Here is an 18769-nt window from a genome sequence, read left to right on the forward strand (position 1 = left end):
GCGTGCAGGCCTGCCTCTTCTTCTCCTCCTACTCCATCCTCGGCTGACTCCTCCTTTTCCACTGCTACCGCCTCTTCCGCTGCACCCCCCAAGCTTCCCAGAACCTAATTGACGTGCCAGGTTAGACGTTGCCATGCTGTGCTGCGGCTATTGTGCCAGGAAGCCAAGAGCCACACCGGTCCTTCCATCCTTTTTTTAAACCTGGCATGAGCGTGAAAAATATGCATATTGATGCTAAGGACCTTTGCGCCACAATCTGTGTCAGAAATACGCCTAACATAGACGTATTTCTATATAATAAATGACCACCTAATTGTATTATTATTCGGGGGTAGGGCTAATATCTTTATATTATATTGATTCTAGTGTATTATACTGTGCCCTATATTTCCCAGTAGAAAAATGATCCTTGGGAAACACAGTCCTCATCCCTGACCACCAGGACCAGGTAGCGCTCTGTCAGTACATGGCGGCCTCCCCTTTCCGCCACGCTGCTCCACTGTGTACTGGTGCTTATTCTCACACTAGGGCAGGGTTCACATCCTATTTTTGCCATCCATTTAATGCATACCAAAAATGTATGCGTTAACAGATGCCTCAGACTGATTCCATACAGTGGCGTCCATTCACCATACAGTTCTATGGTAGAAAAAAAAATTTACGTTAACGTATGATTTTTTTTTTACTGGATACAAAAACGTGGAGTGCTGCACATTTGTATACATCAAACCGATGGGAAATAAAAATTTTCTAGGCTCCAGCAGGGCACATTTTTGAGAGTTTCCCTTTAAGAAGCATAAAAATGGCCCCTGATTAAAATACATAATTTTTTGTGGGAATTTTTGCCAATGATCCCCCTCTGGTATGTCACTGTCCATGTTGTGGGACGATTTGTGCATTCATAGTTTGTATTTGGTGGCTGTAAATATGACCTGAAGGTTTTTCAGGTTCGCCTGCCATTAAAGTGAATGGGGCCCGCCGCGAACGCGCGGTTCGTGAAACATCCCAGCCCATGTTCGTCCATCACTAGTTATCACTGCCTTCCCTGATATCTTCATCCACAACACTTCACCCGGTAACGCCCTACTCGCCGCTCATTGGTTTATTAAGCTTAGAAAGCGTGGCCTAGATCGCTGAGCAAGCTGGAACCAGAAGTTTATAGCTGGCGGCTGCGTGTGCTGTGTGTAACAGATGCTGGTATTTCCCGCATATTCCTTTCCATATTGATCTGGTACCACTGGACCACATAGCAATACATAGGAGAAGCGCTGTAAACACTTCCATTGTATAGCAGTTCCTTGCTAGTATAGTGGTAAGTATCCCCGCCTGTCATGTGGGAGACTGGGGTTCAATTCCCCGACGGTGAGGCTACTTACTTTCTTCCTCCAAAAAAGTGGATTTTAGACAATGAAAAATAATCTTACTTTTGTAATATGATCTTCATAATAAGAAGTTATAAATCTTTTATCGTTTGACTGTCACGTTTTATAAGTGCAGCAGAAACTACAGTGGGGCAAAAAAGTATTTAGTCAGCAACCAATTGTGCAAGTTCTCCCACTTAAAAAGATGAGAAAGGCTGGAATTTTGGCCCATTCCTCCATGCAGATCTCCCCCAGAGCAGTGATGTTTTGCGGCTGTCTCTGGGCAACACAGACTATATATTATACAGTTATATTAGGATTGTTTGGGAGAGCAGACACTAGCGGATCGCTAGTGTCTGAAAGCTAATTATGTGAAAATGAAGTGGTAGAAACCCTTTAAAGGGGTTTACCTACATTTTACTACTGACGACCTATCCTTAGGTCATCAGTATTTGATCGGTGGTGGTCGGACACCTGGGACCCCTGCCGATCAGCTGTTCGAGAGGGCAGCAGCGCTTCTGTGAGCGCTGCAGCCTTCTCTCTGCTGTTCATGTGTCACATGGCCTAGGCGCAGCTCAGCTCCAGAGAAGTGAATGAGGCTGAGCTGTGATACCAAGCACTGCCACTATACAATGTACGGCGCTGTGCTTGGTAAACTGTGAGAAGGCTGCGGCGCTCACGCAAGCCCCAATGCCTTCACATACAGCTGATCTGTGGGGGTCCCAGGTGTCAGACCCCCACTGATCAGATACTACTCATGAGGATAGGTCATCAGTGCCGTCCATGTAATAGCACAGGTTATGTAAGCAGCACGATGCGGTACCGCCGCTCAGTGCCATGCGGCTATATACGCCCTGCACCCAGCATGGCACACTCTCATCATACCTGGTAGTTACCCGGCCGGGTACCTCACCAACCCGAGCGGTTATCACTGCGCTCCCTGATATCTTCATCCACACTTCACCCGGTAACGCCCTACTTACCGCTCATTGGTTAATTAAGTTGAGGAGGCGTGGCCTAAATCGCTGAGCAAGTTGGAACTAGAAGTTTATAGCTGGCGGCTGCGTGCGCTGTGTGTAACAGATGCTGGGATTTCTCGCACATTCCTTTCCATATTGATCTGGTACCACTGGACCACATAGCAGTACATAGGAGAAGCGCTGTAAACACTTCCAATGTATAGCAGCTCCTCGTTAGTATAGTGGTAAGTATCCCCGCCTGTCACGCGGGAGACCGGGGTTCGATTCCCCGACGGGGAGGCTACATGTTTTCTTTTTTTTTAAAAGTGGATTTTAGACAATGAAAAATAATCTCACTTTTTTTTATATAATCTTCATAATGAGAAGTTATAAATCTTTTATCGTTTGACTGTCACGTTTTATAGATGCAGCAGAAACTATATTCTGGGGAGCATTGTAGAAGTGTCAGATAACAGGAAGATCCTTAGTACATTGCCCGATATTCCTAGTAGTTTTACAAATGTCCCTAACAGGCTGCAGTATATATGGCCGGTTAGCTCAGTTGGTTAGAGCGTGGTGCTAATAACGCCAAGGTCGCGGGTTCGATCCCCGTACGGGCCACATGTTTTACTGTGAAACAAGCTGGAGGCCTGCAGAGCCTACTCTCCATGTCCAGAGGCAACGCTTACTTTATTTATCCCCTTAGGACCAGCTAAAAAAAATTATATTCACATGACTCCGTTTTCCTCCACTCACCAGGAGTAGGACAAGCAGTTTCGGGTGCCATTGGGGGCTGGGGAACAGGAGTTGATTACAAGCTAATACAGTCTATTTTTAATCATTGTTCTGCCCTTAAAGAGGTTATCTGACACTAACAAATGCCCCCCCATATGCCGGGCCCCCCACACATTCAGACGTCCGCACTTTGGGTCCGCATCCATTCCACAATTGCAGAACAGGCGTGGACCCATTTATTTTCAATGGGGATGGAAAAGATGCGGACAGCTCACAGTGTGCTGTCCGCAGCCGCATTTCTGATCCAAGGCCCCGAACATCCGGTCCGTGGCTCCACAAAAAAATAGAACATGTCCTATTCTTGTATAGGGGGGAGCAGCCAATGGCAGGCAGTGACGGGGACGAGCCTCCTTAGCGTCACCATCAATACTAGGGAGGCTCATCCCCGTCACCGCCTGCCATTGGCTGCTCCCCCCCAACACCGGATGTTTTCATACACACACGGGGAGAAGCCGCTGCGTCAGTGCGGGAAGCCAGGTAAGTAGAATTAGTGTGAGGGGCCCGGCGAACAGAGGGGCATTTGTTGGTGTCAGATAACCCCTTTAAGGCTATATAAACACGACCATATCAGTTTTCTTTTTGTGGTTATTCTTGTCCACAAAATGTACGGACATGTTCTGTAATTAGCGGAACGGCCACACGGATGCAGACATGGATATAATCAATGTGCTGTGTGCAATATTTGCGGACCCATAAAAATGAATGGGTCCGTGTGTGATCCACAAAAAAAGCGTATCGGAAACTGATCCAAACTATAGTGGTGTGAACAAGGCCTAAAAGGCATGTGTCAGCGGTGACATCCCTTTAGGGGCACGTCCAGTGCCACATAGATTTGCTCCACTGATTATAATGGTGCCTTTCTTTTATACATCTGTGGATCCCTTGCAGAGAAAGCGAACTTTTAAGAAATATTCAAATGAGGCATTTAGTGCAACGAGGGTGGCACCATTGCTCTAGTTGCACTCAAGCTCCTCACTCTGCCCAGGGCCAGGGGAATGATATACCTGCAGCCTGGCCCTGTCAATTGAGTGTGCGAGGGAGGGGCCAGAGAGAGAGGAGCGGAGCTTGGGTGCAATGAGAGCAAGGGTGCCCTCTCTTTGCACTAAACACCTAATTTGCATATAACTTAAAAATTTGATTTTGCAGCCTCTCACAGCATACCAAGCACAGCGCCGTACATTTTATAGTGGCAGTGCTTGGTATTACAGCCCAGCCCTATTCACTTGAATGGGGCTGAATTACTCCTAGGCCACGTGACCAATGAACGTGATGTTACGTGGCCTAAGTGTTCACAGAACGCTGCAGCCTCTTCATCCCTCGAGATGGACCCCGCCAATCTCATATTTTTGATCTATCCTATATGTAAATCCTAAAGAACTGGTTCTTTTTGCCCTTTCAAGCATATTATTCCCATGTGAATCATTCTAGAGGGCTTTTAGAGCTGAATCCATTGTATGATTTCTTTCTAACGGGGTCTCTCAGGTCCCAATGTGGTGTCCATCCTTCTGACTGGAAATATATGCCTACATATTGCAACCAACGTGACAGAACTAAGAATCCAACAGCAGCGGGAGCAGTGTCATAGGGTGGTCAGGGGGCCCCTGATTGATGTGTGGACAGCCTCCTTTATACTCCGATGACTCCAGAACCCAAAAGGTACAAAGCATGTTCATTAGCTAAATATTAAATGCCCCATTCAGGGATCAACCCTGTGACCTAGGTGTTACAAGCAGCAGTGTGGTCTTTGCAGGCAGCCATATTACCCTTCATTATATTCCAGGACAATATCATTATTACTACCGGAAAAGTAGAAATCGGGGAAGTTGCAAGGCCAGTGACCTTGGTATCTTAAAGGGGTTGTCCCTGAATGAGAAACCTATCCACAGGAGGTCTGACTGATGGGACCCCCAACGATCACAAGAATGGGGTTGCGTGTCCTCCTTTTAAATAAAACGGTGGTTTGGCCTGTGCACTTCTGCTCCATTCAAACTCTATGGGACCGTCAGAAATAGCTGAACACTATCTCCAGCAGTCCCATGGACTTTGAATCAACCGCTGCTTTACTCAAACTGGGGACATGGAACCCCAAGTCTCGTGATTGATGGGGGTCCCAGCAGTCAGGTAATGGACAGACTGCTTTCTGCTGCAACTTCAGGTGTGTGGGGGTCATATGTATGCAACATCTCAAATATATATAATATAAAGGAAGATTTATCAAAACCAGAACAAGTGAAAAGTTTTACCCGTCATTTGTCAGAGGCCTGGGCAGAATGCGATTGGTTGCTCTGGAACTACTCTGATTTTCCCTGTGATATACATCGCCATTTAGTTAGAACTTCCTTAAGGGTCCATTCACACGTCCGTTGTTTCTTTCCTGATCTGTTCCGTTTTTTGCTGAACAGATCTGGACCCATTCAATTTCAATGGGTCCTGAAAAAAAATCAGACATTGAGCTGTCCGTTTTTTTTCAGGACCCATTGAAAATGAATGGGTCCAGATCTGTTCAGCAAAAAACGGAACAGATCAGGAAAGAAACAACGAATGTGTGAATAAGGCCTAAAGGGTTTCTACCACTTCGTTTTCACATAATTAGCTTTCAGACACTAGCAATCCGCTAGTGTCTGCTCTCCCAAACAATCCTAATATAACTGTTTATTGTCCTGCCGTTTCGCTAAAAAAAGAACTTATATTGATATGCTAATGAGCCTCTAGGTGCTATGGGGGCGTCATTAGCACCTAGAGGCTCTGTCTACCTTCACAAAATGACGCCGCCCAGCGCGTCCCTCCAGCCCGCCCATCTCCTCCGGAATGCCATCAAGCGGACGAATTCTCGCGCATGTGCCGTGCGAGTCTGTATTCGGCGCATGCGCAGTGAATGTCTGACCGCTTCCCTGCTCAGACATCTCCACTGCGCCTGTTCCTCGGAGCACTATGACGTCATCGGCGCAGTGGAGATGTCTGAGCAGGGAAGCGGCCAGACATTCACTGCGCATGCGCCGAATACAGACGCGCACGGCGCATGCGCGAGAATTCGTCCGCTTGATCGCATTCCGGAGGAAATGGGCGGGCTGGAGGGACGCGCTGGGCGGCGGCATTTTGTGAAGGTAGACGGAGCCTCTAGGTGCTAATGACGCCCCCATATCACCTAGAGGCTCATTAGCATATCAATATAAGTTTGATTTTTAGCGAAACGGCAGGACAATAAACAGTTATATTAGGATTGTTTGGGAGAGCAGACACTAGCGGATCGCTAGTGTCTGAAAGCTAATTATGTGAAAATGAAGAGGTAGAAACCCTTTAAAGGGGTTTTCCTACATTTTACTACTGACGACCTATCCTTAGGTCATCAGTATCTGATCGGTGGCGGTCGGACACCTGGGACCCCTGCCGATCAGCTGTTCGAGAGGGCAGCAGCGCTTCTGTGAGCGCTGCAGCCTTCTCTCTGCCGTTCATGTGTCACATGGCCTAGGCGCAGCTCAGCTCCAGAGAAGTGAATGAGGCTGAGCTGTGATACCAAGCACTGCCACTATACAATGTACGGCGCTGTGCTTGGTAAACTGTGAGAAGGCTGCGGCGCTCACGCAAGCCCCAATGCCTTCACATACAGCTGATCTGTGGGGGTCCCAGGTGTCAGACCCCCACTGATCAGATACTACTCATGAGGATAGGTCATCAGTAGCAAAATGTATCAATTAATTTGCAGAATATAACTGTAAATAGCTGTCCGCAATAAACAGGCACCGGCCGTGTGCACGCCGCGTTGCGGTATGGACCCACTGACTTGAATGGGTTCACGATCCGCAAGATACGGCATAATATATAACATGTCCTTTCTTTTGCGCTGCCGAGGCATGGACCTGGAAGCTCACGGAAAGTACTTCTGATCCGTGCCTCTGTTCGCAAAAGATAGGACATGTTCTATCTTATACCGTATCTTGTGGATCGTGGACCCATTTAAGTCAATGGGTACGCAGTGCGGAGTGCACACGGACGGTGCCCGTATATTGCAGAGCTGCTGTTTGTGGTCCGTAATATGGGCACAACGACCATACGTTCGCCTGCATGAGTCCTAGAAGACGACACCTCCAGGAGTGTCTGGCAGAGGCCTTCTCCTCTCTCCCCATAGAATACACAGAAATGTTCAGCCAACGTGTATGAGGGAGACAGGAGAGATCAGGGGTGCACCACCAATGAGGCGAGGCGAATGGGAACCAGGTAGGGACAAGTGGGGGGCAGCGGAAGGGCCATAGGCAATGAGTGCTTCCATTGTGCAAACGCTCATCTCTGCATATTCAACTGTATCGCTGTTCTCTGCCTGTAGCCTAGGTCAGTGTCATCCTCGTCACATACAGTATACAGCTCAGGGCACAGACCGGATGGGGTGACAGCAGAATGGAGGTATTTGAGTTTATCATTTTTATTTGGCAGCATGATGTTGGGCCACAATGGGGGGGAAGGTTATTATTTTGTAACTGGGAAAGCAGTAGAGAGACATTGGGGGCTCTAAAATGGGGCATTTTTGTACTGACACACATTATAAGGGGGCCACTATGGGGACATTTGTTCTACTGGGGGCACTAAAAAAAGGGGTATTTTTTTTGTACTGGAACACGTTATAAGGGAGCATTTCTTGTATTGTCACACATTGTGAGGGGGAATTATATTACTGGCAAACAAAAAGGGCCATTTTTTTTGTTCTGGTACACATTATAAGGGGATCTTTTTTGTACAGGCACACATTATAGGTGGAATTATTACTACTGATGGTATTATGGTGGGTTTTATTACTGTTGGGGGACTAAGTGGAACATGATTACTAGCATGGGCACTATAGAGGCATTATTACTTCTGGGGCAAAATGAGGGACATTATTACTACTGGCGGCACTGTTACCACACTCTGGCAGAGAATTATTGGTGAGACTTTCGGAAGGACTGTTACGTTGAAGGGGGGGTAGGTACCTTGGTACTGTAGCAGCTTAGCACAATTATATTTGGAGGACACTATGTTTACAGCACTATAAGTGTCAGGGGCAGTATTTACTGGGCAAAGTTCATTTTTAGAGCGCTGTGTGCCAGTACCTATTGCAGGGAGCACTATCTGTGTGGTACTAGTATATTCAGGGGCACTGTTTCTGCAGTATGGTATTGGAGAGCACAGTGGGCACAGTATTAGGGGTGTTCAGAAGGTGCGAAGGATGATTGAAAAGAAGGAAACTAACATGTCTGTGTACCAAACTCTTCAGACAAGAAGTGGCTGAAAGAAATCATCATGGCGGTCTGGTCTGAATGGAGAAGATAAGGAAAGAAAACGTCTTCATCAGAGGACACATCACTGGATGTAAGAGGTATGTGGCACTGTATTACCCTGTATGTTTTGTACCTCTGTAATGTTTTCCAAGTATGTCTTTAACAGTAGGGCTGGAGGGAAGGGGTTAGGTTAAGAATTTGGCATCAGTTTTTGCATCAGGCAGCAAAAGAAAGGCTAGGTGCACCCCTGGGAGAGATAGCTGACCGATGAAGGGGCGGCTTTAGGATCGGCCATCAATATCAGAATGGAGGTTATCTTCACATTGCTAAAATCTGCTGAGTGGCTGGTTTTTGGCACTGCCAAATATCCACAAAAAACTGCTAGGAACATTAGCTCTTCCCCATTGATTTCAATTGGAAACGCAGCTAAAATCTGCTTCAGAGAAGTAACATGCCACTTCTGATGCAGAAAAAAAACACCATTATGTGCACATGGAAGTGTTATTTCCTACTGAAGTAATGGGAATTTGTTGTTAGCGCTTTGATTGCAGCTCATTTACGTAGCGGGTTTTCGCAGTGTGAACATAAAACCTCTGATCAGCTGTTCACACTTGTCCAGCACCGGACATACTGCACCAGGGCCCAGCCGCACTCAGCCTGTAGATGGCATATGCCCAGGCTGTCCACACCTCATACTGCCCACTGTTATCCTGCGGCAGGGGACAAGCACTTAGGCTACATGCACACGACCGTTGAGTGTTTTGCGCTCCGCACGGACATCCTTTAATATAACTGCCTATTCTTGTCTGCAAAGCGCGGACAAGAATAGGACAGGTTATATATTTTTTGCGGACCACGGAACGGAATAACGGATGCGAACAGCACACGGAAGTGAATGGGTCTGCATCCAAAGCCGCCAAAACTGCGGCTCAGATGCGGACCAAAACAACGGTCGTGTGCATGAGGCCTTAGAAAGATGCCAGGGGCATCCATGGGTGGCAGCAAGCCTTGCCAAGCCCACCTATATCTCATATTATATGCCATACAGCAGTTGTGGATTTTGTTGCAGCAAAAAAAAATGTGAAATTGCATCTGATCCCTAAAAGATTTGCTGTTGTCTCCAAAGAAGCAGACTACAAGGAAAACCTGACAGGACCACACTGCCAGTGTGAACAGAGACTAACACAGTGCCGTCCATGTAATAGTTTATAAACCATCCAGGACACTAAAGAGCCCCGCAGCAGACATTCAGCACCACAGACATGTCCCTGCATGAACCGTGCATATTGGTGGCAGTCATGCCCCCTAGCGCAGGTTATGTAAGCAGCACGATGCGGTACCGCCGCTCAGTGCCATGCGGCTATATACGCCCTGCACCCAGCATGGCACACTCTCATCATACCTGGTAGTTACCCGGCCGGGTACCTCACCAACCCGAGCGGTTATCACTGAGCTCCCTGATATCTTCATCCACACTTCACCCGGTAACGCCCTACTCACCGCTCATTGGTTAATTAAGTTGAGGAGGCGTGGCCTAAATCGCTGAGCAAGTTGGAACTAGAAGTTTATAGCTGGCGGCTGCGTGCGCTGTGTGTAACAGATGCTGGGATTTCTCGCACATTCCTTTCCATATGGACCTGGTACCACTGGACCACATAGCAGTACATAGGAGAAGCGCTGTAAACACTTCCAATGTATAGCAGCTCCTCGTTAGTATAGTGGTAAGTATCCCCGCCTGTCACGCGGGAGACCGGGGTTCGATTCCCCGACGGGGAGGCTACATGTTTTTTTTTTTTTTTAAAAGTGGATTTTAGACAATGAAAAATAATCTCACTTTTGTGATATAATCTTCATAATGAGAAGTTATAAATCTTTTATCGTTTGACTGTCACGTTTTATAGATGCAGCAGAAACTATATTCTGGGGAGCATTGTAGAAGTGTCAGATAACAGGAAGATCCTTAGTACATTGCCCGATATTCCTAGTAGTTTTACAAATGTCCCTAACAGGCTGCAGTATATATGGCCGGTTAGCTCAGTTGGTTAGAGCGTGGTGCTAATAACGCCAAGGTCGCGGGTTCGATCCCCGTACGGGCCACATGTTTTACTGTGAAACAAGCTGGAGGCCTGCAGAGCCTACTCCATGTCCAGAGGCAACGCTTACTTTATTTATCCCCTTAGGACCAGCTAAAAAAAATTATATTCACATGACTCAGTTTTCCTAGGACAAGCAGTTTCAGGTGCCATTGGGGGCTGGGGAACAGGAGTTGATTACAAGCTAATACAGTCTATTTTTAATCATTGTTCTGCCCTTAAAGAGGTTATCTGACACTAAGGCCTCTTTCACACTTGCGTTGTCCGGATCCGGCGTGTACTCCACTTGCCGGAATTACACTCCGGATCCGGAAAAACGCAAGTGTACTGAAAGCATTTGAAGACGGAACCGTCTTCCAAATGCTTTCAGTGTTACTATGGCACCCAGGACGCTATTAAAGTCCTGGTTGCCATAGTAGGAGCGGGGAGCGGGGGAGCAGTATACTTACAGTCCGTGCGGCTCCCGGGGCGCTCCAGAATGACGTCAGAGCGCCCCATGCGCATGGATGACGTGATCCATGCGATCACGTGATCCATGCGCTTGGGGCGCCCTGACGTCACTCTGGAGCGCCCGGGGAGCCGCACGGACGGTGAGTACACTGCTCCCCCGCTCCCCGCTACACTTACCATGGCTGTCAGGACTTTAGCGTCCCGGCAGCCATGGTAACCACTCTGAAAAAGCTAAATGTCGGCTCCGGCAATGCGCCGAAACGACGTTTAGCTTAAGGCCGGATCCGGATCAATGCCTTCCAATGGGCATTAATTCCGGATCCGGCCTTGCGGCAAGTGTTCCGGATTTTTGGCCGGAGCAAAAAGCGCAGCATGCTGCGGTATTTTCTCCGGCCAACAAACGTTCCGTACCGGAACTGAAGACATCCTGATGCATCCTGAACGGATTACTCTCCATTCAGAATGCATTAGGATAATCCTGATCAGGATTCTTCCGGCATAGAGCCCCGACGACGGAACTCTATGCCGGAACACAATAACGCAGGTGTGAAAGAGCCCTAACAAATGCCCCCCCATATGCTGGGCCCCCCACACATTCAGACGTCCGCACTTTGGGTCCGCATCCATTCCACAATTGCAGAACAGGCGTGGACCCATTTATTTTCAATGGGGATGGAAAAGATGCGGACAGCTCACAGTGTGCTGTCCGCAGCCGCATTTCTGATCCAAGGCCCCGAACATCCGGTCCGTGGCTCCACAAAAAAATAGAACATGTCCTATTCTTGTCCGCAGCTGCGGACAAGAATAGGCATTTCTATTGGGGTGCCGGCCCGGTGTTTTGCGGATCCGCAAAACACTGCGGACATGTGAATGGACCCTAATTCTACTTACCTGGCTCCCCGGCCCGCTCCTGGTCTCCCGCACCGCTGAAGCTGCTTCTCCCCGCGCGCAGATGAAAACATCCGGTGTCGGGGGGGGGGGGAGCAGCCAATGGCAGGCAGTGACGGGGACGAGCCTCCTTAGCGTCACCATCAATACTAGGGAGGCTCATCCCCGTCACCGCCTGCCATTGGCTGCTCCCCCCCAACACCGGATGTTTTCATACACACACGGGGAGAAGCCGCTGCGTCAGTGTGGGGAGCCAGGTAAGTAGAATTAGTGTGAGGGGCCCGGCGAACAGAGGGGCATTTGTTGGTGTCAGATAACCCCTTTAAGGCTATATAAACACGACCATATCAGTTTTCTTTTTGTGGTTATTCTTGTCCACAAAATGTACGGACATGTTCTGTAATTAGCGGAACGGCCACACGGATGCAGACATGGATATAATCAATGTGCTGTGTGCAATATTTGCGGACCCATAAAAATGAATGGGTCCGTGTGTGATCCACACAAAATGCAGATCGGACACGGACCCAAACTATAGTGGTGTGAACAAGGCCTAAAAGGCATGTGTCAGCGGTGACATCCCTTTAGGCCTCATGCACACGAACGTTGTGTGTTTTGCGGTCCTCAAATCGCGGATCCGCAAAACACGGATGGCGTCCATGTGCGTTTTGCAATTTGCGGAACGGCATGGACAGCCATTAATATAACTGCCTATTCTTGTCCCCGGACAAGAATAGGACAGGTTATATTTTTTTTGTGGACCACAGAATGGAGCAACGGATGCGGACAGCACACAGAGTGCTGTCTGCATCTTTTGCGGCCCCATTGAAGTGAATGGGTGCCAAAACTGCGGCTCGGATGTGGACCAAGCCAACGGCCGTGTGCATGAGGCCTAAGGGGCACGTTCACTGCCACATAGATTTGCTCCCCTGATTATAATGGTGCCTTTCTTTTATACTGTGGCTCCCTTTACTTTTAAGAAATATTCAAGTGAGGCATTTAGTGCAACGAGGGTGGCACCATTGCTCTAGTTGCACTCAAGCTCCTCTCTCTGCCCAGCCCCCCTTTTGCATCACTGATTGACAGGGCCAGGCATTAGGTGCATCATTTCGCCAGGCCCCGTATTCTCACACATGCCCCATCCAATATCATATTGGCGCATGCACAGTACACTTGCTTACACCTGGCAGAGACTCTGCTGCACTGCACATGTGCCAATATATTGAACAGCACAAGTACGAGAATTCAGGGCCAGGGGAATGATATACCTACAGCCTGGCCCTGTCAATTGAGTGTGCGAGGGAGGGGCCAGAGAGAGAGGAGCGGAGCTTGGGTGCAATGAGAGCAAGGGTGCCCTCTCTTTGCACTAAACACCATTTGCATATAACTTAAAAATTTGATTTTGCAGCGTTCACATACAGCTGATCTGTGGGGGTCCCAGGTGTCGGACCCCCACCGATCAGATACTACTTATGAGGATGGGTCATCAGTAGTAAAATGTATCAATTTATTTGCAGAATATACAGTGCTGCCCATAATTATTCATACCCCTGGCAAATTTTGACTTAGTTACTTTCATTTAACCAGCAAGTCATTTTTTGACGGGAAATGACATAGGTGTCTCCCAAAAGATAATAAGACGATGTACAAGAGGCATTATTGTGGAAAAAAACCCATTTCTCATCTCTTATTTACCGTATTTATTCGCCCTATAAGACGCACTTTTCCCCCCAAAAGTGGGGGGAAAATAGCAGTGCGTCTTATGGGGCGATTGCTGCATTTTTGCGAATTTTCAATGATACGCCGCGCCGCAATGCCATGCGGCGGGTGTATCAGCTGAGAGGGAGGAGGGGCTGGGGGCCGGCATCTGCTTTTATAATGACAGCGGGGCCTGTGCAGTGACTGTATTCTACTACACGGGCCCCGCTCACTGTATATATCTTATCTATAATTGTAGGCATTGTTAATATATAAAAGTTCAAGGTAATCAACGCCTGTCTACTGTACTTACAAGCGCTCGTAGCAGAGAGGAAGGAGGAGGCAGGCCGGGAGGACGGGCGCTGGCAGCGTGAGTCACTACGTCACGCGCCTGCGCCGCCCACTTTATGAATGAAGCAGGCGGCGTGGGCGCATGACGTAGTGACTCACGCTGCCAGCGCCCGTCCTCCCGGCCTGCCTCCTCCCTCCTCTCTGCTACGAGCGTTTGTAAGTAATACAGGCGCTGATTACCCTGAACTTTTATATATTAACAATGCCTACAATTATCGATAAGATTATATACAGTGAGCGGGGCCCGTGTAGTAGAATACAGTCACTGCACGGGCCCCGCTGTCATTATAAAACCAGATGCGACCCCCACCCCCTGTATTGGGGGTCATTCACACCGCAGGGACACTATTAGGGGGGGAAATCTGTGGATGACACATAGCATAAGATGCTATATATGTGTCATCCACAGATCCCCATAACAGTGCCATCCAGAGACCCCAATAAGAGCCATCCAGAGATCCCCCATAACAGTGTCACCCACAGATCCCCCATAACAGTGTCACCCACAGATCCCCCATAACAGTGTCACCCACAGATCCCCCATAACAGTGTCACCCACAGATCCCCCATAACAGTGTCACCCACAGATCCCCCATAATAGTGTCATCCACAGACCACCATTAGTTCAAAACCCACCAAAAGCACACATTTTGGTTCAAAATTATTTTTTTCTTATTTTCCTCCTCAAAAACCTAGGTGCGTCTTATGGGCCAGTGCGCCCAGTGTCCAGTCCAAAATTATTCATACCCTTCTCAATAATCAATAGAAAAGCCTTTATTGGCTATTACAGCATTCAAACGCTTCCTATAATTGCAGACCAGCTTTTTGCATGTCTCCACAGGTATTTTTGCCCATTCATCTTTAGCAATGAGCTCCAAATCTTTCAGGTTGGAGGGTCTTCTTGCCATCACCCTGATCTTTAGCTCCCTCCACAGATTCTCAATTGGATTCAAGTCTGGACTCTGGCGGGGCCACTCCAAAACGTTAATGTTGTTGTCTGCTAACCATTTCTTCACCACTTTTGCTGTGTGTTTTGGGTCATTGTCATGCTGAAATGTCCACTGGTGCCCAAGGCCAAGTTTCTCTGCAGACTGCCTGATGTTGTCGTTGAGAATCCTCATGTATTGCTCTTTTTCATGGTGCAGTTTACTGTGATTAGGTTCCCTGGTCCATTGGCTGAAAAACACAGCCAAAGCATTAGGTTCCTACCACCATGTTTGACAGTGGGGATGGTATTCTTTGGGTTGAAGGCTTCTCCTTTTTTACGCCAACTGGACACTTTTTGCTCAAATGTAAATAAAAGCGGAGAAATGTTTTTTTCCCCCCACAATAATGCCTCTTGTACATCGTCTAATTATCTTTTGGGAGACACCTATGTCATTTCCCGTCAAAAAATTACTTGCTGGTTGAATAAAAGTAACTTTAAGTAAAAATTTGCCAGGGGGTATGAATAATTATGGGCAGCCCTGTAGCTGTAAATAGCTGTCCGCAATAAACGGGCACCGGCCGTGTGCACTCCGCGTTGCGGTATGGACCCATTGACTTGAATGGGTTCACGATCCACAAGATATGGAATAAAATAGAACATGTCCTCTCTTTTGCGGTGCCAAGGCATGGACCTGGAAGCTCACGGAAGGTACTTCTGATCCGTGCCTCTGTTTGCAAAAGATAGGACATGTTCTATCTTATACCGTATCTTGTGGATCGTGGACTCATTCAAGTCATTGGGTACGCAGTGCGGAGTGCACACGGATGGTGCCCGTATATTGCAGAGCTGCTGTTTGTGGTCTGTAATATGGGCACAACGACCATACGTTCGCCTGCATGAGTCCTAGAAGACACTTCCAGGAGTGTCTGGCAGAGGCCTTCTCCTCTCTCCCCATAGAATACACAGAAATGTTCAGCCAACGTGTATGAGGGAGACAGGAGAGATCAGGGGTGCACCACCAATGAGGCGAGGCGAATGGGAACCAGGTGGGGACAAATGGGGGGCAGCGGAAGGGCCATAGGCAATGAGCTCTTGTGCAAATGCTCATCTCTGCATATTCAACTGTATCGCTGTTCTCTGCCTGTAGCCTAGGTCAGTGTCATCCTTGTCACATACAGTATACAGCTCAGGGCACAGACCGGATGGGGTGACAGCAGAATGGAGGTATTTGAGTTTATAATTTTTATTTGGCAGCATGATGTTGGGCCACAATGGGGGGGGGGGGGGGGGGGGGGTGTTTATTATTTTGTAACTGGGGGAAGCAGTATGGAGACATTGGGGGCTCTAAAATGGGGCATTTTTGTACTGGAACACGTTATAGGGGAGCATTTCTTGTATTGTCACACATTGTGAGGGGGATTATATTACTGGTAAACATAAAGGGCCATTTTTTTAGTTCTGGTACACATTATAAGGGGATCTTTTTTGTACAGGCACACATCATAGGGGGAATTATTACTACTGATGGTATTATGGTGGGTTTTATAACTGCTGGGGGACTAAGTGGAACATGATTACTAGTATGGGCACTATAGGGGCATTATTACTTCTGGGGCAAAATGAGGGACACTATTACTACTGGCGGCACTGTTACCACATAGTGCACTCTGGAAGACAATTATTGGTAAGACTGTTACGTTGAAGGGGGGGGGGGTGGTTACCTTGGTACAGCAGCAGCTTAGCACAATTATTTTTGGAGGACTCTATGTTTACAGCATTATAAGTGTTTACATCATTATAAGTGTCAGAGCGCTGTGTGCCAGTACTTATTGCAGGGAGCACTATCTGTGTGGTACTAGTATATTCAGGGGCACTGTTTCTGCAGTATGGTATTGGAGAGCACAGTGGGCACAGTATTAGGGGTGTTCAGAAGGTGCGAAGGATGATTGAAAAGAAGGAAACTAAGATGTCTGTGTACCAAACTCTTCAGACAAGAAGTGGCTGAAAAAAATCATCATGGCGGTCTGGTCTGAATGGAGAAGTTAAGGAAAGAAAATGTCTTCATCAGAGGACACATCACTGGATGTAAGAGGTATGTGGCACTGTATTACCCTGTATGTTTTGTACCTCTGTATGTAATGTTTTTCAGGTATGTCTTTAACCCCTTAAGGACGTAGGACGTACCGGTACGCCATGTTTGCCGAGTCCTCAAGGACCTAGGGCGTACCGGAACGTCCTAACATTAACAGTACATTGTGGCGCGGCGGGGGTTAATAGGAACAGGATGCCTGCTGAAATCATTCAGCAGGCATCCTGTCACAACGCCGTATCGGCGGGCATCCTGTCACAACGCCGTACCGTATCGGCGATCGCCGCAAACCGCAGGTCAATTCAGACCTGCGGTTTGCGGCTTTTACCTGCGGTTGCGGCGGGCGGTGCCATCGGGTCCCCATGCGGCTGTAGGGGGGACTGGATGGCATGGAAGGTAGCGCGATGTCTAAGGAAGGCATCGTGCTGCCTTCCGGTGACGAGCCTGTGAGATCCAGCCCCCTGGATCTCACAGGCCGGAAGCTGTATGAGTAATACACACAGTATTACTCATACAGCCAATGCATTCCAATACAGAAGTATTGGAATGCATTGTAAAGGATCAGACCCCCAAAAGTTCAAGTCCCAAAGTGGGACAAAAAATAAAGTGAAAAATAAAGTTGAAAAAATAAAGTTTTCCCCCCAAAAAATGTAAAGTTTCAAATAAAAATAAACAAAAACGTCATTTTCCCCAAATAAAGTAAAAAAAAAAAATTGGTAAAATATAGGAAAAAAAAAAAAAAGTATACATATTAGGTATCGCCGCGTCCGTATCGACCGGCTCTATAAACATATCACATGACCTAACCCCTCAGATGAACACCGTAAAAAATAAAAACTCTGCTAAATAAACCATTTTTTGTCACCTTACATCACAAAAAGTACAACAGCAAGCGATCAAAAAGGCATTTGCCCACCAAAATAGTACCAATCTAACCGTCACCTCATCCCGCAAAAAATGAGCCCCTACCTGAGACAATCGCCCAAAAAATAAAAAAGCTATGGCTCAGAATATGGACACTAAAACATCATTTTTTTTGTTTTAAAAAAGCTGTTATTGTGTAAAACTTACATAGATAAAAAAAAAAGTATACATATTTGGTATCGCCGCATTCGTATCGACCGGCTCTAAAAAATTTCACATGACCTAACCCCTCAGATGAACACCGTAAAAATTAAAAACTTTGCTAAATAAACCATTCTTACATCACATAAAGTGTAATAGCAAGCGATCAAAAAGTCATATGCACCCCAAAATAGTGCCAATCAAGCCGTCATCTCATCCCGCAAAAATCATACCCTACCCAAGGTAATCGCCCAAAAACTGAAAAAATTATGGCTCTCAGACTATGGAAACACTAAAACATGATTTTTTCTGCTTCAAAAAAGAAATCATTGTGTAAAACATACATAAATAAAAAAAAATATACATATTAGGCATCGCCGCATCCGTGACAACCTGGTCTATAAAAATATCACATGATCTAACCTGTCAGATGAATGTTGTAAATAACAAAAAAATAAAAACGGTGCCAAAACAGCTATTTCTTGTTATCTTGCCTCACAAAAAGTGTAATGTAGAGCAACCAAAAATCATATTTACCCTAAACTAGTACCAACAATACTGCCACCCTATCCCGTAGTTTCTAAAATGGGGCCACTTTTTTGGAGTTTCTACACTAGGGGTGCATCAGGGGGGCTTCAAATGGGACATGGTGTAAAAAAAAACTGTCCAGCAAAATCTGCCTTCCAAAAACCGTATGGCATTCCTTTCCTTCTGCGCCCTGCCGTGTGCCTGTACAGCTGTTTACGACCACATATGGGGTGTTTCTGTAAACTACAGAATCAGGGCCATAAATATTGAGTTTAGTTTGGCTGTTAACCCTTGCTTTGTAACTGAAAAAATGTA

The 18769-nt window shown here is 47.1% G+C and overlaps 2 protein-coding genes and 4 non-coding genes across 7 annotated transcripts in view; 4 read left to right on the top strand and 2 right to left on the bottom strand.

The window, feature by feature from the left end:
• LOC120985709 (endonuclease 8-like 1) overlaps positions 1–2313 on the bottom strand; it is a 27941-nt gene extending 25628 nt beyond the window's left edge. The window contains exon 1 of the mRNA XM_040413809.1: positions 2279–2313. The gene's annotated coding sequence lies outside the window, so the exon portion shown is untranslated. The remainder of the gene's footprint in view (positions 1–2278) is intronic.
• Positions 1–18769, bottom strand: part of LOC120985707 (endonuclease 8-like 1) — a 91336-nt gene that overhangs the window by 57223 nt on the left and 15344 nt on the right. Inside the window, exon 1 of one of the 2 annotated variants that reach the window (XM_040413808.1) lies at positions 2247–2269. The exons of the other annotated variant lie outside the window; for it this stretch is intronic. The gene's annotated coding sequence lies outside the window, so the exon portion shown is untranslated. Of the gene's footprint in view, positions 1–2246; positions 2270–18769 lie in introns of those variants that run through there. 2 annotated transcript variants of the gene reach the window in all.
• TRNAD-GUC lies at positions 2549–2620 on the top strand. Its single transcript has one exon. It is a non-coding gene; the product is annotated as a tRNA-Asp (tRNA).
• Positions 2868–2941, top strand: TRNAI-AAU. The gene has a single exon. It is a non-coding gene; the product is annotated as a tRNA-Ile (tRNA).
• Positions 10069–10140, top strand: TRNAD-GUC. The gene has a single exon. It is a non-coding gene; the product is annotated as a tRNA-Asp (tRNA).
• Positions 10388–10461, top strand: TRNAI-AAU. Its single transcript has one exon. It is a non-coding gene; the product is annotated as a tRNA-Ile (tRNA).

Source organism: Bufo bufo, chromosome 1 (assembly GCF_905171765.1).
Source record: "Bufo bufo chromosome 1, aBufBuf1.1, whole genome shotgun sequence".
NCBI lineage: Eukaryota > Metazoa > Chordata > Amphibia > Anura > Bufonidae > Bufo > Bufo bufo.